Genomic DNA, 21,622 nt, shown 5'->3' on the forward strand with positions numbered 1-21,622 from the left:
TACTCTATATGTAAATGTGTTTTATTGCCCAACTGAGGTATTTGGTCTTAGTTTTTTCCTAAAGACACAATCCAGTGTGCACTTAATTCTACTGTAAACTAATTCCAGATCACAGTCTGCTTGTAATGATCGCCGGACATCTGTTTTTAATGGACCGCTTGTTATTAAATGCAAAAAGACAAAATGTATCATTTCACAACAGCACAGAGTATACTAGGATTCATGCCCATGGTGAAAACTATTGTTCGCTATCTATTGTATTTAAGAAGAAATGAGCAGGTACAGCACGTTGCTATGGAAATCCAGTCATATAACACTTAGACACAACGGCTGCCTCGCCTTCCTTCTACTGTACCTCCTGCTCCCTAGTAACTGATAAAGAGTCTCGTCTTCTGCTTAACACTGCCCCACATTACTATGAGTGTCAGTATAATTCACTTTGAAATGGGAATTACATAGGAATGGGGATAATACTGTATCTATGAGATTTATTTTACAAGCTAGCTGGCTTTTGCTTGTTTTTTTTAAAATGAATCTTATAATTTATATCATTATTATAATATAACAAGACTGAGTCACTCTAAATCAGTCCATGTGATCATCTGGTTTATTCTCCAAATGATAATTTATTACACTAATTAAAAAATTAAAATTAAGTTATACCATTATAACATTACATAAATATAATGTGACTCGTATAATCTCAGTGTGTCTTATGTGTCTCTTGTGAATTGGTATTGAAGTTATAGCTTTTTTGAACTTTGGTAACATCATGCCATTCAGCAAGAGCAAGCTGTATGCAAATGTCAAACTATATATATATATATATATATATATATATATATATCGAGAGAGAGAGAGAGAGAGAGAGAGAAACATAGATAGATAGATAATAGATAGATAGATAGATAATAGATAGATAGATTTGGACCTATATGCATATATAGATGTAGATCTATATCTATATCTATAGATATAGATATAGATAAAGACATGTCCCAGCTAGGGTGTTGCCTTTGTTGGCCTTTGTATGTAGCTGGGTGTGTCTGTGTTTAAACTCACACAAAAGTGTATGATATACAAAGCCACACTGCAGTGTTTAAGTTCCTCCCCCTCTCATGTTTGATTGCTGAGTGAGGCCCTCTTGGTTTAATGTGGGATAATTTGGGGTTAAAGACAAAATTGTCAGCACCTTATGTGGGTGGCATGGGTGAGAACAGAGTTACATAACAATATTAACCATGTCGTATCTGCTGTACTTTGTATTATGTCATTTAGTGTGTATTCACGGTAGTTATTACATCATTCTGATTACAGACTGGTGAAAGAACAGTAGACCTCATTCGTGGATCTGTATGGAATATTCTGCCTTAAGTATGTTGGTTTAAAATAAATAAAATATAGTAATAATAATGATTTATTTAACAACTTTTCGTACATTTGGGAATTTTGTGGGAATTAATTTGCTTTCTTGCAGAAAATTTTATGAGGAGGCCAAGCTAGAGCAGCTGTTTAGCTTAGCTTAGCAATATGGCTGGAAGCAAAGTGAACCACCTGGCTTTGCTCTGTCCAGTTTTTTTTTTTTTTTTTTTTTTTTTTTTAAATATTCAACATATCTTACATTTTTGACAGGATGAGGCTAGCCACTTCCACCTGCTTCCAGACATGCTAAGTTGACAGGCTGCTATATGTAGCTTCATAGTTTGTGTACAGATATGAGAGTGTTAAGTGAATGAGTGTATTTCCATGATGAATAATCAATCAGTAGGGCGGCACGGTGGTGCAGTGGTTAGCACTGTCGCCTCATAGCAAGAGGGTTCCAGGTTCCAATCCTGGTCTGGGCCCTTCTATGTGGAGTTTGCATGTTCTCCCTGTGCCTGCATGGGTTTTCTCCGGGTACTCTGGCTTCCTCCCACAATACCAAAAACATGCACATTAGGTTAATTGGCTACTCTACATTGCTCTAGGTGTGAGTGTGAGAGTGTGTGGTTGTCTGTCTTTGTGTGTTGGCCCTGCGATTGACTGGCGACCAGTCCAGGGTGTACCCCGCCTCTCGCCCGTAGTCAGCTGGGATAGGCTCCAGCTCCCCCGCGACCCTGACGGATAAGCGGTATAGAAAATGGATGGATGGATAATCAATCAGTAGATTAAACTGCATTGATTCTGAGACCTCTTACACAATGCAACTGAGTTAAAAAAAACATCCTCAGCACTCAAAAACACAAGAAACTTAGATAAAAATGATGATAAAAAGAAAAAATTGTAACAAGTCTAATTAGTAGGATAATAATAGCCTTAAGAATAAACCAATTAAAATATGAAACAAATGACTCAACAAAAACAAGACCATGTATCATCACACAAGTCTTTCAAGTTTTCTAATCACCTTTGAACATGCTCTGACAGAGGTCTGCCCTCTATGTTGAGCCATGAAACACAGAGGAGTATTGAAAACATAAACTAGTTAGATGTGTCAGTGTGATGATGTGGATAAGAAAATTCTGTGTGTAGTCCTCACAAACTAGTGTTGGTTTCTGAGGCATACTTTCTTCCAAATCCTCCTCACTGAGACACAGGATAACAGAGTTATGAGAAAAATGCCATAAATGTCAAGCAGGCTCCCGGTCTGTTCACCATAAAAGCACAAAAGCTCCACTTTGGAAATGCAGTGAGGGGAATCACAAGAGAGGAGGACCTCATTTTGGACATGTGCTTTATTTCAATCCTGGCAGAGTTGTTACATGTCTTTGAGGGCGGCTGTGTCGGTTTACTGCAGTATGATGAATTTATCATGGTAGTGTCTTTTTGTGGTGAAACTTGGGAAAATTTGGGCATCACAGTTAGAGCCGAATCCCCTGTGGTGCTTTTGAAATGGATGATTGAATTTCACTTTGTGATACACAATATATGCCATCTGGTGTATCAAAAGAGGTCGGAGAGTTAACATAAACAGAGAGGTAAATGGTAATCTGACTACTATTGTGCAGATGCCAAGGTGTGTCATCTTGGCAGCCTTACAGTAAGATAACACTGATAATTTGCATTTTTTGTGGTTGATGGAACGCTATCTGTATCAAACAGCCATTCTTTAGCCTATGAGGTGCCCGCTGTGTGGAATTTAATCACTTTTAACACTTGAAGTTCCTGTTTGATCCCAGGCTTGGCTGTTCAAACACCACAGTTCGGCTAGTGTTTGCTATTACTTTCCCAACCATAAAAAAACTGGGACAAGCGCTGCATTCATCCCCAAAAACATAACTTGAATTGTGGTTATGCAATTAGGCTTTTAACACCTTCCAAAGTAAGCAAAATTGTACACTGGCACAGTGATGGGAGAGCAATAAAAGAGAAACACAATGGTGCAACCAAACAGCAGGCACTCACGAAAGGGAAATAAAACTGATGTGACTCACACCCTCATGGCTACTCCTCAGTTAGGAAGAGAAAAAAGAAGTGGCACCAAAAAAAAAAATCATCTGAACATCTCCAAATTGAAGTATCAAATCTGGATCTGTGCTTCCTGCCCTGACCACAAATGACTCATAAAGGGCTACTATGTGGAATGGATTAATGTTCTTTGCCTGCTCTCTGCACCAGAGTTTTCAGGCTTTGGCTATGGACTCTGATGTTTTATAAAAACCAAGGAAAATGAGCCCACAAGCTAAACAGTGTTAGGCAAAAGAATGCACATGATGGTATAAATGAGCATGCTCACAATCCTTGAAAAAAATCTGCTCAACGCACAAATAAACCAACTTAATTGGCAATGCCATCCACTTTACATGGTCTTCTCTCTGTACAGTAGCTGGGAACAGTGGGCAGCAACACCAAAGAGTCTTTGTCCACAAGTTGGTTTACTGCAGACAGGAAAACTTATGGACTGCAGGGCCTGAAAAGCAGGTATGATGGCAGAGGATTGGAATGCAACAAAATGGGCACACAGAGCAAAGGAGAACAAGGCATGGGAGTGAAAGTCATTAGGGATGGAAGGTTGGACTAGGGGAGGGTGGACGCCAGCAGATAGGGAAAGAAAAGGCTTTTACAGGAAGGCAAGTAGCATGGCAACAGGATGGGGCGGTGATAGGTGAGTTATGGCTGGGGAGGTAAAGAAGGGGCACATAAGTTCTTTCAGATAAAAAGAAACTGGAAAACTGTGGTCTATTGACCATTACTTTATGTGCATTTTGAAAGCGATGAAAAGCAAAAGCAATTCAGCATTTTGGGGAATGAGCTCATTTGCATTCTTGCAGAGCATAACAACAAGTCTACACAGGAGTGGCTTCATTTGCACATTTAAGTTGTGCGACATGTGTGTAAATGTGCTCCCAAGAGGATTTTAGCACTTCAGCCTTATTACTTTCTGTTTTATGCATGCAACTGAAATGACTGGGCTCTGCCATAATGTGAATGATTTATTCTCAATACTGTGCCACAGTGGTGTTTGTGGCAGGGCACCAGGGTGCAGAAAGTAATAATGCATTCATGGTGAAACAGTGAAAAAATTGTTTTTTGTGTTTTTTTTTGGGGGGGGGGTGGTTTTTTTATGTAACTCAGATGTTACTACTACACCTCCACAATGCACCATTTAGAGGCACATGGAGGCAAACTAATTTTGTAGGGCTTTTTTTTTTTCCAAGAGGATATTTTTCCTTTTGAGAGGAGTAAAGCTTCTGTTCTGTTCTGCTGCTCACGTTACATCGGCCTGTGCAAATATGGTGTTGAAAGAGGAGATACTCTAATGTTTGTCTTTTAAAATGCAGCTTTCGCCTGGAGACAGTTAGCTTACAGCTTAGCATAAAGGTCAGTAAGAAGAGAAACAGCTATCATGGCTTCATCCAAAGCTAGGCTAGTTTGTTTCCTCTACCTCAAGCCTTTATGCTAGCCTATGCTTAGTCTAGCGTTGTATTTTGTATTTTGTATTTTGTATTTCGCATTTATCAGACAGATATGAAAGGCATCAGTCTACTTATCCAAATATTGGCAAGACAGAATAAGAATATTTGCAAAATTATTAGAGTAGACAAGATGTTTAAGCATGACGCTGAATCAGAGACAATAAGGGGTGCTACAGAGCGCCATGAGAGAGCAGAGAGAGGGGGGAAATAGGCCTCACAACTTCAGAAAGTGTTTTGCATACAAACTACGGGGTAGGGAATAGAAGCATGGATAATGAGCTGAGCAGTGACACTGGAATGAAGTGAAAGTGCAATAAAAAAAAGAGGGAGTTAGAGCCAAACAAGAGCTTCAGTGTGAGGGGAGAGCCAGATTTATGGGTTTCATGGAAGAATGTGAGGTGTCCAATTCCTCACTTGTCTTCTGTCCACAACCCATAATCCAGCTCTTAGAAGCTGGCTGAAACGGAGGCATCTGAACAAGAGCAGGATTTCTTCCTGTATATCTTTTTACCTTCAGGGCCAAAGCTTTGGCGACTTTAAATAAAGGAAGGGAGAAAGTGAACTCAACCAGAAAACCTCATCTATGGTGGATGTTGACAGCGTTTGATGGTAAAGATTTGTGTTGTTGGACAGCACTCAAGTCCTTGTTGGCTCAGGAAAAAAATGTATTGTTGGGAGTAATTTACAGTCACAAATGGAAGCGCTGGGGTTCTGTGTGAAATCTGGGATCCCTTTTGGTTGTGTAAAATGTTTAAAATTGCAAATCAGTTCTTTTGCAATATTAAATCTATTTTATGCTGTAAAATAATCATAACTCAAATACAATTAGCTTCACTCAATTACCTAATATTTCTGTTATATTCTTTACTATGCTTCCTTCCTTCTTACATAACCACTTATTTCCAGTGAGCTACCACACCCGGTTCAATAATTCAGTCAGACAGTTGGATTGAATTATGAGTGAAGTGACCCACAGGGAGATGATCCGTGGATTTGTGTGTGTGTATGTGTGTGTGTGAGCGCTCGAAGGGGAAACCTGCTGTGCTGGACTTTTATTACATAATCTGTTTGTTACAACAGGAGCATCGTCTTTGATGTCTTCCTAGTTTTTTCAGCTTCTGTGGGACCCCAGACCGCGTGTACATACACAATGAAACTCACACTCAAGCATTTCCATATACTGTATGTTCACACACAAGCTGCCTAACATTAGTACTTTGCCAACCTAGTCCAACACTGATGTTTCACAACTTAACTCATTTGCCTTGTTAGCCTGAGTGTGTGAGCTGTTTTCCTTGTAAACGGTCACATCCAGTCACACAGGTTAAAATGCACACACACACACACACACACACACACACACACACGGTCATGTTTCTATCACTTTTGGGGACATTACATAGAGTTACATTTATTTCCTGGAGGCATTACATTACTTGATTAATCCTAACTCTAATCTCAACCTAACCTTAAAGCAAGTCTTCAACCTAATATTTAATGTTTTACGTTGTGGGGACTTTCATTTTGTAGGTAGTAATGTAGGTCCTCACAATGTGACTGTGTAAGCAGATTTTTGTCCCCACAACTACAGGAACACACATCAAGACAGACAGACAAACACACACACACACACACACACACACACACACACACATGTGAATATCCTGAGGATGTGGTGGATGTTATTGGATTTAAGTTTGTCACCCAACAGGTTGAACCATCACACTGAATTGTATCAACACTGGATTAGCAATTGCAGAATTTCTTGTGTGTGTGTGTGTGTGTGTGGGGCGTTTGTCAGAGGTAAAAGGTTAACATCCTGGATCATTTCCTGTTGAAATTCATGACATTTGCGACATTCTTCCTCATCAAGGAGCCTTTGCATTCAGACTACGCCAAAAGAATCCTAATGGACAGTTGATGTGTCTCAGCCCAATTTCAACTCGTTTCATTTAATTTCAAAGGCAATGGTTCATTCTGTAACAATCAATAGGCCTCAGCAGTGATGACTGATGAAATAAAAATGGATGGATGAATATTCTCAGGTCTTTGCATGCCTGTGCTCTGCTGTACTGTACTGTTAGTGAGGCTCTGTGTACACTATCACATGACTGCTGTTGTTACTTCAACACCTTTTGTGGTCCCTCTACTGACAGTGTCAATTATTGATATGGGTGTACACCTGGTCGCTGTGTTAACACCCACACACCCAACCATGAACACATAAAATTGCCTTTCACGGCTTGCAACATTCAACCTTATCTGAAAAATATGAGGGTCTGTTCATATGAAGTACACACCTTGGTTAAAGAGGTATTGCAACAGTTTGTGGAGGTTAGCAAAACTTTGACCATATATGTGCATATGTATGTTTAGCAGTGTTTGCTCTTTCATTTGTGTTGTGCAGATACCTAAATTTGTGGATTTTCAAGTCAGAGTAAAGCTACTGCTATCACCAGTGCTGATAACACAGCGCTATAGATGGTCATTTGGAAGTCATTTGGATTTGCACATATAAACATATATATGTCATTTTTTTTCCCAGTTTATGTCCACTGACAACACAGTGCCAATGCAGGAAACAGTGCACACAGGTAAGTGAACAGTACAGGTGTGGAGGTTAGATTGGTGCATGAGTGTGTAGCTCATCAAGTCATTCATGAGAAGAGCAATTTGTGTCTTTTAAACAGACCTTCTATGTTCTCACCATGTCATGCACGGATATTGTAGAAAGTGGAAATTTGGAATAGTTTTGCATTGTACAAAAAAAGTTGTGAATGAACAGATAGTAGGGCTTCGTGATTACAGCAAAGTTTGTAATGGGATATATTACAGAAGACCTTGGTCAGGACGGGAAATACAACTGTACTGCTCAAGTAGCTTCAAAACAAAGAGGACATTTTCATGGTTCTTATAAAGACACCGTGAGGAACTGAAAGGTGCACTGCTAATAAACACTGCCAACGATATCTGATGTTATATGACGTGCTAGTGATAAAGTTTATACTAACGGAAATTGTTAATGGCTTTGACTTTGTCCGTGTGATTCACTGCTGCCTATCAGTACTGCTCTGGGAAATTCAGACTTACCCACTGGGAACAGCCCAACAGACACATGGAGAGATCCACAACACTACACAGTAAAAAGGGGATGATTTTGGAAATAGTAGACTCATTAAACTTCATCCTATAGGACCAGCAGATTTTTTGCTTGGTCACCTTTGCAGCATGGCAGACATAGTTTACATAGAGAGGGCCAGATACAGTACCTATTTACTGTTATCTTTGTTTGCACTGAGCTTTGGTCAGCAGTCAGGTTTCTAGCTTTAGTTTCAGGTGAGGATTAACTCGATGTTTGCTCAACTGATGCCGGACTGCAATCTAACTTTTCATTGGTGGGATTCTTTTTTAATCTGAAAGATAAAGAACAGATACCGGAAGCCGCACTGGGTGAGGACTTAAATTATGACGCAGGTCTGAGGGTGATGATAAGGAGTCCATTTTCCAGGCAATCATGCTTTTTACAATGAGGAGAATACAAATATCACACAGAAGGTAGATGAGTGGGGCTTTATGTTTATTTACATGTCTCAGAAATGATAATACTGTATGTAGGCATTTTAGTATCAGTGAAGTCAGCATTGACTCACTCCATGGTCCATTGAAGGCAATAAAAGGAGCTGTATTAGTAGGTAGTTATACAGTATTACCTCCTCCTCCTTTGACTCCACCTGATGCCTGATACTGATGCTATCTCTGTCAAACAGTGCATTTATTGTCTTGTCCCCACAGGTTCATAGTACTCGAGTGCAGGACTCGAATCTGACTTGAGCCCAAATTTTAAGGACTAAGCACTGTTGACCTGGACTTGGACTCGGACTTGTGCATGAACTGCATTTGGACTCGTAAATCGGAGACAAGTACCATGGTAATTTGGCATAAATGAATATCTACGTTAAGTTCAATATTATATAATAATTATACAATAATATACTTGCGTTGGACTCACTTGAATTTGACTCGGATCAGTAGTGGAACGAACTCGGACTGGACTCTGATTTTTCTTTAATGACTTGGACTTGACTCGAACACTGGGAACTCAAAACTGAAGTTTGATGACTTGACTACAACACTTTGTCCACATTATGGTGCAGGATTTTACTTAGGTTTTTGGTCACTTAAATCAGCAGAAATTAACTGGTCACAGCCATGTCCCACAGCAGCTGAGAGCTGCTTCCCATTCTTGGCATCTATTGTTCAGGAGTTCAATCCACTGTGCATGCAGTAGTAGACAGGTTTAACAACAGCAGTTGTAGCCTCAGGGCCCACACCTTGAGATCATACGGGGAGGAAAGGTCCTGTGATAGTTACACACAAAAGAGAGAATAAAGGAAATAAAAGTCGAGCCAAAGACAGAGAGAAATAGAGTGATACCAAGATATGTGAAATCAAACAGCCCATGGGAGCATGAGGGGAAGGTGACTGAGTCTGTGGAGCTGGGAGGGGTTCCCTGTGCAGACCTGTTATTTCCTTCTCAGTCACTGTGCTGTGTTGAGATAACAGCTGGCTGGATACTTTTTCAGAATGTGGGAATGCATGGTTTATTTTCTCTGTAAGGAATTGTTTTGGAAACCAGTCACAACACCTTTAATGTTGCTGGTTCCCCTGCTGCTGATAAGAGCACTGATTCTGAGAACATACACACACGCACACACACACACACACACAGATTCAGTCAGCCCAAGCCTAACCCACAACAGATAAGCCCACATGTTGGGGGAGCCAAACATTACACAATAGGACAGCAATTGGTAAAACCTACACTGGGCGGAGTTCAAAGGTCCGGAAAAAAGCAGAGCGTATAACCATTTCCTTACCTGACACTAGCTGAACCTGCTGCCTCTACCTGTGCACCAAACACCTGCACTATACTGCCCCCTTCTGCTGTATCTGCTCCTGCTAAAATAAGGAGCCACTGAAACGTGCCTAAAGTTATTTTATAATAAAGTTATTAATAAAGTTATTTTTCATTAAAAACCAACACAGTTGCACCTTGAATTAAAACTATATTTGAAATTCAGTCAAAAGTTTAAGATTTCTGTTCACCTTGTATGGTCAAGTTGGTTCTTCAGCACAGTGGCCAAAAAAAGAGAAAAAGAAAATGCAGCCATTGTGCGGCCATGTGTTTGAATGTAATCTGACACTGTTATGTAATGCCTTCCCTGGGAGATTTGTGCATCAGAGGGACGAGATCCTGGGGATGTTAAGTCTATCGGCAAGAGAATAGGCTGGATGTTTGCAGCAATGAGCAACGTTTCCTATTTTGAAGGGAAGTCGGAGGTTTCACCATTTTGGTTAATGAGTCAGTTTCTAGGTTGTGTTTCCATGGAAACTGGTGCGTCCCCACCCGTGATTTCACAGGACATTAGTACAGGCATCCATGACTAAGTAGTTACATTCAGCTGCTGCTCGTCCAACTCGAGGTCTCTCTATTGGTTACTGAGTAAACCATTGGTCAATGATTGAGCGGTAACAGTTGTGTCTCTACAGAGTGCAAACAAAGCAAATAATTGTCATATGACTGACATAATTTCAGGGATACCTGCATTGAGTTTGTACATTATTGTTGCAATACCTATCCACTAGCAAAATTGCTATATGAAGGCAAATAACCCAACAGTTACATGAAAATAAAAATACATTATTACTAGGCCATCCCATGGCCCGGTTTGAACTGATGATAGACAGATACTTCATTTTCAGAGAATAATAAGCATACGATGATAATTTTAAACCTCTATATTTGGGGCATGTACACTGAGTGCGTCATTGGCCCTACAATTAGGAATCCCCCTCCTACAGTGCTCAAAACTAGAATTTAATGACTAATCTTGTCTTCCTTCCTCCACAGTTCCCCTGCTAGTATTGTGTTACTGGTCAGAAAGTTGTCCTTGTGCAGACACGTCCTTATCAGGACTCTTGTTATGTTTATGTACAAACAGCACATTCCTGTGGGGGAGACGGGCGTGTAGAACAGGATCCGAGCAAAGCTCTGCAGCTGGAAGGTCAGGAGGAGATGGGAGGAGGGAAGAGGAGAGCAAAAGAAAACAGAAAACGATTAGAGCACTCACAGTACTGCACACCAGATCTAGATGGGATAAAGTGGGAGGAAGAGACAGAATAAGAATAAGTATGCTTAAAGAGATAGATGGCCATGGGAGGAAAAGGGAGCGCAGACAGAATACCACAAATTCTGTCAAATGACAAACCTAAAACTGTAGTTATATCCTGATGGGAGAAATGGAATTAAAAAGCAGAAGGGAAACAGTAGGTTGGAAGCAAATGAGACAAAAGATGGACAATGGACAATTTGAAGCCAGAAGAATACATGGTGGGTACAACAAAAGATATAATAAAAAAATACTGGAAAAAGAAATCCTGAAGAAAAAAAGGGAAAGTTTCAAGCATGGAGGAAGTGAGACAGGAAAAGAAGTTGAGAGGCCTCAACTTCTTCAGCTTCTGCATTTTTCCACACAGTCCATCATCTGCCACTCCCAGGTCAAGGGCCAATAGAAAAGACAAATTGACATAATCTCCACACCCAGAAGTTACATATGCAATCAATAAGAAGACACACACACAGACACATACGCACACAAAAAATGAACATAAATGGATGTGAGCATGCTAAACAAATGCAGGAGCCATACCCAAATGAGCACACACTTGCACACTCAGCCAAACAGAGACATGTAACACTGTGCACATATGCATACAGCAGTGAACAGCACAATGGGTCGTTTCAAATGTTTATGTTTTGCATCAGCCTTTTGTAGGCTGCAGGGTACATATATATGTATATATGTATGTGTGTGTGTGTGTGTCAAATTATATGAAATATTCAGCAGTCAGTGATGCAGTCACATTTTACGAAGCCACAAAGCATTTTCAGAGCTCTTTTGTGAGCAGGGAGGGTGACTCAAAAGGTCAGTGAATGGCCGGCTGGCTGATTTTCCGACATGCCAACATTTGGTTGCCTGACGGACAAATTCCTCTAGGACTAGTCAGACATCATCCTGTGTAAGGGGCATTGAGGTGGCTGCAGATTGTCATTTAGCATTTTCATACTCATATGTTACAGCTAGTGAACATATGCAATATTTATCAACTCCCCCAGTGGCTAGACCTGTCTTCACTCCAGCTTTGTCTGCTCCTTCTGTTCCTCTCACCATTTTTCTCTATGAGCGTAAGTGCATCTAATTGTGAGTAAGTATGTATGCTTCAAAGTGTTTTGCTTGCAAATTACAGAAGTGACAAACTCTCCTTCAATATTCCTACAGCAGTAAAAATAGTAAAGGAGGAGACAGCAACACTTTTCCCGCCATTTGGAATGAATTAAAACCATACACAACCACAGTGGTGTGGCATGGAAAAAAAGGATGAAAAGGCAGTCAGAAAAGGAGTGGAAACCTGCAGGAAAACTGATTTTAAAATGGGCGTGCATGTGCATTTAGGGTAGGGGGGGAAGGGGACATAGAGGGTTTTTTTAGTACGGGAATACCCTCTTTTTGAAGGACTTCCCTGAAGTGGCCTCCCTCACTGCACGTTTCATTTAGTGTGCAATCTACAAGGCGAAGACTCGCCAGCCAGGAAGTAATTACACGGGAAGAATGAGTCAGCCAGTGGACCTGAAATAGATGCAACTTGCAAAAAGTGGTAAACAGATGAGACAGATATGCAAGCTCTGAGACCCACATAGAAACAAGAATAAGTAAGAATAAGAGTAAAGCTGTAATGTTAAAGCTGTTGAAGTCCTGCAGCTACAGGGGAGTCAAACCTATAGGTAACCATAACAGCAGGTTTAATGATTAAAGTCTTTGTGTCACATGTCTATATACAGTGTTTGTGTGTCAGGTTCAGGGCGCTAATAAAAGAACTATGACTTCTACCCAGTACGGTCCTTGAATGCATCCTGTGCAGATGCTAGTAGGACTGTAGCTGCTGCAGCTGCTAAGCTAATATGCCACTTTTGCTACGCAGACTGTATCAGCAGTGTGTAATGTTTTGTCATTCAAACAAGTTAATAGTAAATACTAAAACAACAACATCTACTTAAAGTTCCAACATTAGTCACCATTAATACCAGTAAGACTGTAAGAACAAAACCCTTGAGTGTATTGAATTAAGCAAGGTTGCTTTTTATTTCCACAAAGGTCAACTTTTCTTTTCTAAGTAGAAGAATTTATTATTTCCTTACTACAAAAAAACCCAAAATTTAGTCAACATGTGGAAGATAAGCATGGATAAAACTACTGTATGTAATTGGCTTCACATTAAAAGCCTGTGTTGCTAACGGGAACACTTGATTCTCACACACATCTCAATCAATGGCTCATTCTTGTAGGAGTCAAACTTGGCTAGTTTTGACATTCTTTGAGACCAGACACTGGTCATTCTTTCTCTCCCCCTTCTTTTCATTCTTTTTATCCTTGACTGAGACTGAGGCCGCTTTGGAGAACTTTTTTCACACTGTGCCTGTCTGCTCAAATGAACCCATTGTGTCTGAAAACATTCAGTCCAGCAGCTCAGACACAGAGGGGAGTGAAGGAACAGCTCTGAAAAGTTGGACTCTGGCTACTGCAGTGTGTTCTTGCACACGCTTGTGAAATGTGGTGTGTCAACTCTGCTAGGGATTTGCCAAGAAGCTTCCATACGGGCCCATCATGGAAGCCCAGCGGGGTCGTAAAACAACGGTCTGAGCACAGCGATTTCCCTAGAGAACATTACAAATTTGTTTCTCGTTGCTATAGTAATGTGGTAAGGGCCCAGTTAGGAACTTTCTTTCCACAGCAGAGCTCTGCGTCAGAGGAAGGGAGGGATTCTGGGAGCAATTACTGACCGAGAATATTGAGTTGCAAAGGGGAAGAGGAGGAGACTCAGTGGCTAAGAATGTCTGAGTGCGTGAAAGAAAGAAACTGCAAGAGTGAAAAGGAAAGTGATTTAGACCATGCATGTGTGTTTGTGTTTGTGTGTTTATGCTTGTAAGAGAGAAAACAAGAGATCTCATTGTCAGAAAGTCCGAGTTACATTTCAGAAAGAAATTTCCTCTGAAAATGAGCTCCCATGAGTCGAATCCTGGCTCTGCCCTGTTTTGAAACTGCTACTCCCATCCAGAGCTCCCTGATTGCTCATATAATGCTCATGTATATTGAACTATCCTGGCCCGATAGCATTTTCCCAGAACTGACACACCCTCCTGTGCTTTTCCTGCAGCATCCTTACTGTAGCCTACAAGCCCATATACTCTATAGTAAGTGACCACACTACTTACTTAAAGGAAAACATAAAGTTCTCATTCTGAACTCTTCATCAGTAGCAGTTATGCAAACCAGCCTTTGCCCTCTCCACTCACTGTCAAACACACGAATCAGTCTTCCTGTGCACAATATCCTCACAGCTCCTGAACACACTCCCATCTTTAACAGCTAATCATTCTACTCCACCCATTATCCAAACTGAACTCATTTCACCTTCTTGACTCCTCAGAATTAATCTACAGCATATTCGATCTGCTGATTTAATCTTACCATAACCTCCTTCATGACTCAAGTGTGACCACAGTTATGCATCAGTTGTGACACAAGTGATTCTAATCTTTCTCCCTCTTCTCAGTTCTCTATTGTTTGCCTTTAGTCAGTACAAAGTACACTGTTGAAGTAAATTTACATTTCCTTCTTCGTTTCGTCATGTCAGAGTGACGGTGAAGTGAACAGGTGAAGTCAGGTCACAGGGTGGTTCTATGACAAGATCTTAAATAATAATAATCAGACGAGTTATATTTCCCCTTCAATTGACTGAAACACACAAGGGATGCATTTTCATAACACAGAGTATCGCTTCCTGATGGCAAGTCTGCATTCTGAGCCCTAACATTTCACTTTTCAGAAAGGTTTTTTGGTCAAATCATTTTGTTTTTCGATTACATTATATTTATTTTTTTCTTTACTTGCTTGTTAAAACACTCACCTGTTTGCTCTGAAGCCTTGTTGCATAGAGTTTTGTTTTTTGTAAGCTCCATTTGCAAATTTTTTCCAGTGCTCCACCCTGAAGACCACATACCTGCTTCTGACCTCACTCCACCCAAGCCAGTGACCTCTGACCTCACTTTTCTGTGCGAAGTTATCAAAATCAATGTCGATTTTCTTTTCCTAACATGATGAATGAATGACCTGCCCTGAGCTGATTTTGACTGGCTAATCTTTGTTGCCTTTTTTGGTTGGCTTGGTTAGATTTAGGAAAGAGGAATGTTGATTGGCTAGGGTTCATACAAGAAAAGAAGTGTAAGCCAAACAGAGGCTGAGGCACAAATCCTAGCAACAAGCGTGTCCAAGTGTTCAGCGCCAGTGAAACACTTTGCTGTCGTTTTCTGTGTTTGTGGTGCATTTCTCTAATGTGCTTTGTTGTGTGCATTTGCAGCATGTTTGTGTATTTGTATTTTGTTTCCTAAATGCTGCTCGTGTGTTGAAGATATTTTCTTAATTTCTTGTGTTAAGTCTCATTGCCTGTGTTTTCTTAAGGTACTGGAGTGTCTCAGCTACTGCAGCCTGCTGATAAATTCAAAATGAGCCACTTTGGCTCTAATGCAGTCTCCTCTCTGCTCTTACTACTTGGTGGTCTCACCAAATATCCCACCCACAACATAATCTGATAGGTTATGGATAACATATAATAGCCTATCATGACCAAATTTATCAAATAAATGTAGTGGTCTAAAAGTCACAATACGTACCTTCAAATTGTTGTGAAATGGAAAATTGAAATACTCAGGTACTTCCAAACTGTACTTAAGTACAGTACTTGAATAAATTGTATTAAGTTGCATTTCGTCTGTGGACATTTCAACATTAAGATTTTACTTTTTACAGCAAATGTATGTAGGTTGCAAATATCAGTCTCAATACAAGTGATATCGACTCTGAAACAACCGTATTGGTCAATCGTTAAGTTAACAGTCATTTCATACTGAGGTTCAGTCATGGGGCCATGGGCCTGCACCTCGTAGGCCTGTTCAAAATCCATCTTGTGATACTAACTACCTCTGACTGTCTGACTCTGGGAGGGGAGCACTGGGGCGATTGTGCCCTTCTGGCCCAAACCCTACCTGTGGGACCTATGTGCTATTCACACTTTACTTCATAAAAACACTTTTCATTTGCAGCCCTTTAAAACATACATCCTCGATTAAAATGCCTTTAAAAACTTCTTCTATCTCACTGTGGCCGACTTATCTCCCTACTGCAGAGCTAGACAGTGATATCTCCGGCTTCCTGGAATCAAACAGCAGTCATTCCTTTAATCACAAGCACCCTCTGCACATTGTTTTGGTTTTACAGCTACAGAAGAAAAACCCCATCTGATAGTACATCTGCTCTTGTCATTTTCTGACACACACACACACACAACAGGCATTTCCCGACACCAGATTGTCTCAAATCAGATCGGTGATTCAGCAGTGTCTGCATTGGGCCACAGCACCTGGTAAGAATGTTTCACACACCTGTAAATTGTCTGCACACAAATGTTTTCCAACTGTGCCCCCCAGTGAGTCACTCTGAGCTTCTTAACTGCTCCTAAAATCTTCCAGTAGCATTGTGAACTGTAGGGACAGTGGTGCATTTTCTCACATTCAAAGAGAGGTGTCTCATAAATAGATAATATCATTACAGTGAGAGAAAGGGAGGGAGCTTGTGAGTAAGTGGTGACTGAAGGTCCTTGTGTCACTAGAAGTCATAATGGGAGTTCCACTGCAATCATCTATGGTAGTTTGTCCTCCTACTCAATGAGGTGTTGAGTGATGTATAGCCAAGGGCTCGGTCAGTATCTGGCCTGAGGTCAGATACTGGACGATTACTTGGCCAGGCCCATAAATGAGACTTCACAGTGGTCATTCTCTGCTTCTGTGAATGCTGCTCTGATTTAGTACTGTTCGTGGGAGTTCTGACCCCTAAGGTCAGAACAGAGTAAGGAGGGTCCAGCTGAACAAGAACTCTTCTATCTCAATAGACATCTGGGGCCAACAAAAGTAAAATTCTTTACTTCAGTAAGGTTTCAACTTGTAATCAGGTGATCATGAGTTAATAACAAACACAACCCTTGTAACCAAACAGAGCACTGTCCAAACAGAGTGAGGTGGTTTCATGTGGCATTCACACTAACATCCTCAATACCACATATAGGCATACACATTTGACCTGCCCACATTTCAAGTAAGAGTGAGAGTATGGCCCAGCAGACCTTTTGTCACACTGCAGGTGTGACTGTCTTGTGACTTCCCAGACTCAGTGTCCATCAGCGCTGGTAGCATTATTACACAAGGTTCATAAGTCTTGTGGAGTAGAGTCAACAGTGGCTTAGCATTGGCCCTCCCATGCCCAGCAGTACACACACTGAAGACTTGCATGTATTTTGAGGTGTTTGTTACTGTTAGATGTGCACTTTCATATGGAAACCTGAACCTACAAGATAATACAGAGCTTTGGTTTTATTTCTCTTTGTGCACTTTTAAGACATATTTCGTTTTTTTCTGTTTTTAATCAAAAATACATGCACTTTTAAAAGGGACAGGTTTTCACACAACTTTGGTGGTTGTTGTTCTTTGTTGCATTCAGAAATATTGAAAAAAAATCAGCCTGTCTATATCTTTACACAATAATAATAACAACTTTTAATGAAACATTCAGAATTTGTTTGTATGCGTGGGAACAAAGCGTCCTGTCCCAGAAGCGATTAGCTTGTAGCTGGGAGGAAAACCATGCGTGGTGGGTGATGACTATCACAGTAATGACAGACAGACATTCTTGATTTTGGGCCAGGTGAGTTCTAGGTGGCATTGTTGCCTGCCAAAACTTGTGACAAAGGATAGATTCGCTTTTAAGATCAAACATTTTAGTAGGAGATGGTAGGACATTTATCCCTTTAAATCATTACAGAAGTTAGACGCCAAACAAGAGTTTTAAAGAGAAAGAAATTAAAAGACCACTGTCAGATGATGATAGTAAGTGGCAAGAACTCGTATACAATGGTACTATTTCGTACTATTGTGTAACAGAAATTGTCAGTGTCTAAAGTTTATGGAGCCCTACACCATGACCTTGTTGATTTCACATGGAAATTCATGGAAATGCTTTATTGGCAGCAGAAATGCAACATCTTGCCAAGATGAAACATGAGCAAAAACAAAAACCATTAATGTATTTCACGTCTGGATGAAAGTTGTTCAAGTTCCAACTAGATACAAGGAAACAAAGGTCCTCAAATGCGCTATATCAAAGGAAATACAGCTTTTCTCTATTTTCCCATAAGTGAGATGAGAAGATATATACAAATCTCACATCTGTATTTTTAGCACTGAGCTGGAGTAAAAATGAGGTTAGCTTAGCATTTAAATGACAGAAAGCTGAGGAAACAGCTAACATGACATTTTACAAATTTAAAAATAGGTCTCACAGTACATCTGAAGCCCAAGAATCAGCACATTTTATCTTGGTTGTTTTGTATTTGGTGAGCACAGATTCTGGTATAGAACTTAGACACCAGTTAACTTATCATTCTTGTTTCTGTAACCGTATATTGATGAATATTTTGAACTATTGTGTTAGAAAAGTTTGTAAATGGCATGGTTCTCTGAGAGAAGAAGATGAAGAAACTGTGCCTGCTGGCAACATTTTCCCTGGATATTCCCATAAGATTCCCAGATTAATTTGCACATTTCCTCAGAGATGGCCAAGGCAAATGGTTCTTCTTCAGCTGGTTTTGTGTCTGGTTTGAGACCTTCCTCTTCTTCTTCTAATCTGTTTCTAAGGGCCATGAATTACATTAAGTTATACTGTACTGGTACTGGCTGAACAATGCCTTGCAGGCCTAGTTTATTCACCAAAAAACACAGTTTATGGAAATGTGCCAAATTTGCTTGAGAATAACATGTGACTTTCACAAAATGACTTAGATATGCTAAACAGCCGATGAATATAGCTACTGTTTTCTAAGCATTTAATATATAAACATTGTACAAAACAACCTAAGCTAAGCTAACCATGTCCCAGCTCCATACATAACACACAGACAAGAGAGTAATCAAACATTTTATTTCTCAAAATGTTGAGTAATTCTTTCAAAATAATCACTTGTCTTTTGTTAGCAAATGAAGGTTAATGTTTTTGCTGTATCATATCGATTTATTTGGGAAAGCACCAACACTGAAGCCTACAGTGATCCCTTCATCTTACACATTTAGTGAGTTTGAAACTTGACACCTTTATCCACTCTATGTGACTCTATCACTTCTGTACCTTCTACTACCTTAATCTTTGTTTTCTTTGTTGGGTGTGGCAGCCATCAGGACCAGACAAAACACTACAGTCATCACTGCCAATGCTAGGCAAATGAAAAGCCTAAACCTGGCCAACAATAAAAAGAGCCCGTATTACTTAGACTAACTTTGACTGTATTTGGGATTATGTACTTTTGGAAGTAGATTCAGCATGTCTGATGTTAATCTCTTTATCAAAAACACATCTTTTTGTCTGTCTCTCCAAATTTTTTTTTTTTCTCTTTCTCTGTATGTCTCCTCTCTTGACTTTATCGAGATAAACAAAGATATCACAACTGCTTTTGTAAACAGGTTACAGGAACTTACAAATAGGCTTGGATCCACTTGGCATCTGTTTCAGCACTACCATAATACATGCTTTGAGGCAACCTCTTATGAAGCCTCTTTATTGGTATGATTATAAGGAATCCCTTTTGTTTGCTTGTTCAGTGACAGTACAAGAGTGATTTTGATTTCATCAGTATCTCTTTATACTTTAATATCCGGCTGCATGTTCCTTCCTCAAATACAAACAAAAAAAGGACAAGAATGAACATGACTATTGACAAACAGAAAACCGTTAAGCAAGTTCATGCTTATACAGAAGAGCATGGGCGGGAGGGCAAAATATGACTTCCAAATCAGATGTAATGATTGTTTGTACACTGTAAAATGGAATAAGCTTTGATGAGAGACTGGTATGATAAAAAAAAACAAAAAAAAAAAAAACACAACAAGCCACTTCCCACGCTTTTTATTAACTTGAAATGGACCAACTATAGCAAATATGAAACATGGAAGCAAAAGAAAAGAACAGGTGGGTCATTATCTTTACTATAATATAAGCCAATAACATGTAGCTTTAGAGGTATCATGTGTGGAATGTGCTTGTGTTAAAAAATAAAACCTGCAGGGGGGCTTCTGGAATATGTTTACTAGTTCAGAAAAGTTATTGTTCCTACAGATCTAATAAGGAGGCTGTGGAATTGTTCCTTTGTTTGACCACATCCTTTATGGGAGGGGGACAGTCAGACACACATCCGCCTATGTTGGACAGATAACATGCTGTTCTATTCATCTGGAGCTACCGAACACCTTAGAAATTCTTTCAAAGTTCTTTTATCTAACTTTAACTTTTATTGAGATTTATTCACCACATTACATTGTGTGTTAGCTTCTTCTCCTTAACCATGTATCTTTTACCTTAGATGTTTTCTGATCATTTTTTAAATACATACCCACTGAACGCCTGGAATGATATAAAAATACTATTCAAGTTAAAACTCATTTTCAGGGTGGGTTTTCTCCTGGTTCTCCGGCTTCCTCCCACAATACCAAAAACATGCACATTAGGTTAATTGGCTACTCTACATTGCCCCTAGGTGTGAGTGTGTGAGTGTGTGGTTGTCTGTCTTTGTGTGTCAGCCCTGCGATTGGCTGGCGACCAGTCCAGGGTTTACTCTTCCTCTCGCCTGTAGTCAGCTGGGATATGCTCCAGCCCCCTGTGACCCTGATGGATAAGCGGTATAGAAACTTATTTTAAGGGTTCTGCCCATTAAAGCTGTTTTATGAGTGCAGATGTTGCTTTATCAGATGATGTATACATGAATTTAATCCACAATAAACTGATACACGTGTATGTTGGGATTCATATTATAGAATTATCAGACTACGATATCCTGGTGACAAAATGAACTCTTACCTTTAAATGAGATACCTCACCTATCTCACCTACCTTCTCCAGGTGTGACATAGCCTGATTTCACCCACCCAGTGACTAAAGACAATGAAGAAATCATTCTTATGAAGCACATCAACCAATCCTTAAACATGTCTTAAGTGAATTCTTGAGAATGTCTCAACTGTCTAACTGATGTATTGTTGGTTTCAGGGTGGGGACTGTGGAGCAACCGATAGCATGTTTTAATGAGTCTACTGTAGGTGGAAAAATGAGAAATATTTGTTTATGCAACTTTGTTGGCAGCTATTGGGATTGTGAGATACCCCCCCCCCCCCCCCCCCGCTGGAAACAGGTACCAGCACAACTCTGTTTTCATAATATAAATTTAGACAGATAGCAATCATGAAAGATTATAGCTGGGGTTGTTTTTGCTTTTATTATTAATAGCTACCCTGAAGAGACTAAAACTGACAGGGAATTCATCCTACAAACTATTATTGTCTTTACCACAGAATAATTTCAGTGCCATACAACTCAATTGTTGCCCAAGAAGCAACAATTGGGGGAACTGTTGAAATGAAAATACAAAATCATTTTCTTGGACTCAAGCATAATTCATGTCTAATAAAAAATATCTAGTTTTATATACAATATTCTGCAAATCTTAAAGTTATTAAA

The sequence above is a fragment of the Scatophagus argus genome, chromosome 8 (assembly GCF_020382885.2).
Source record: "Scatophagus argus isolate fScaArg1 chromosome 8, fScaArg1.pri, whole genome shotgun sequence".
In the NCBI taxonomy this organism is placed as follows: Eukaryota; Metazoa; Chordata; class Actinopteri; family Scatophagidae; genus Scatophagus; species Scatophagus argus.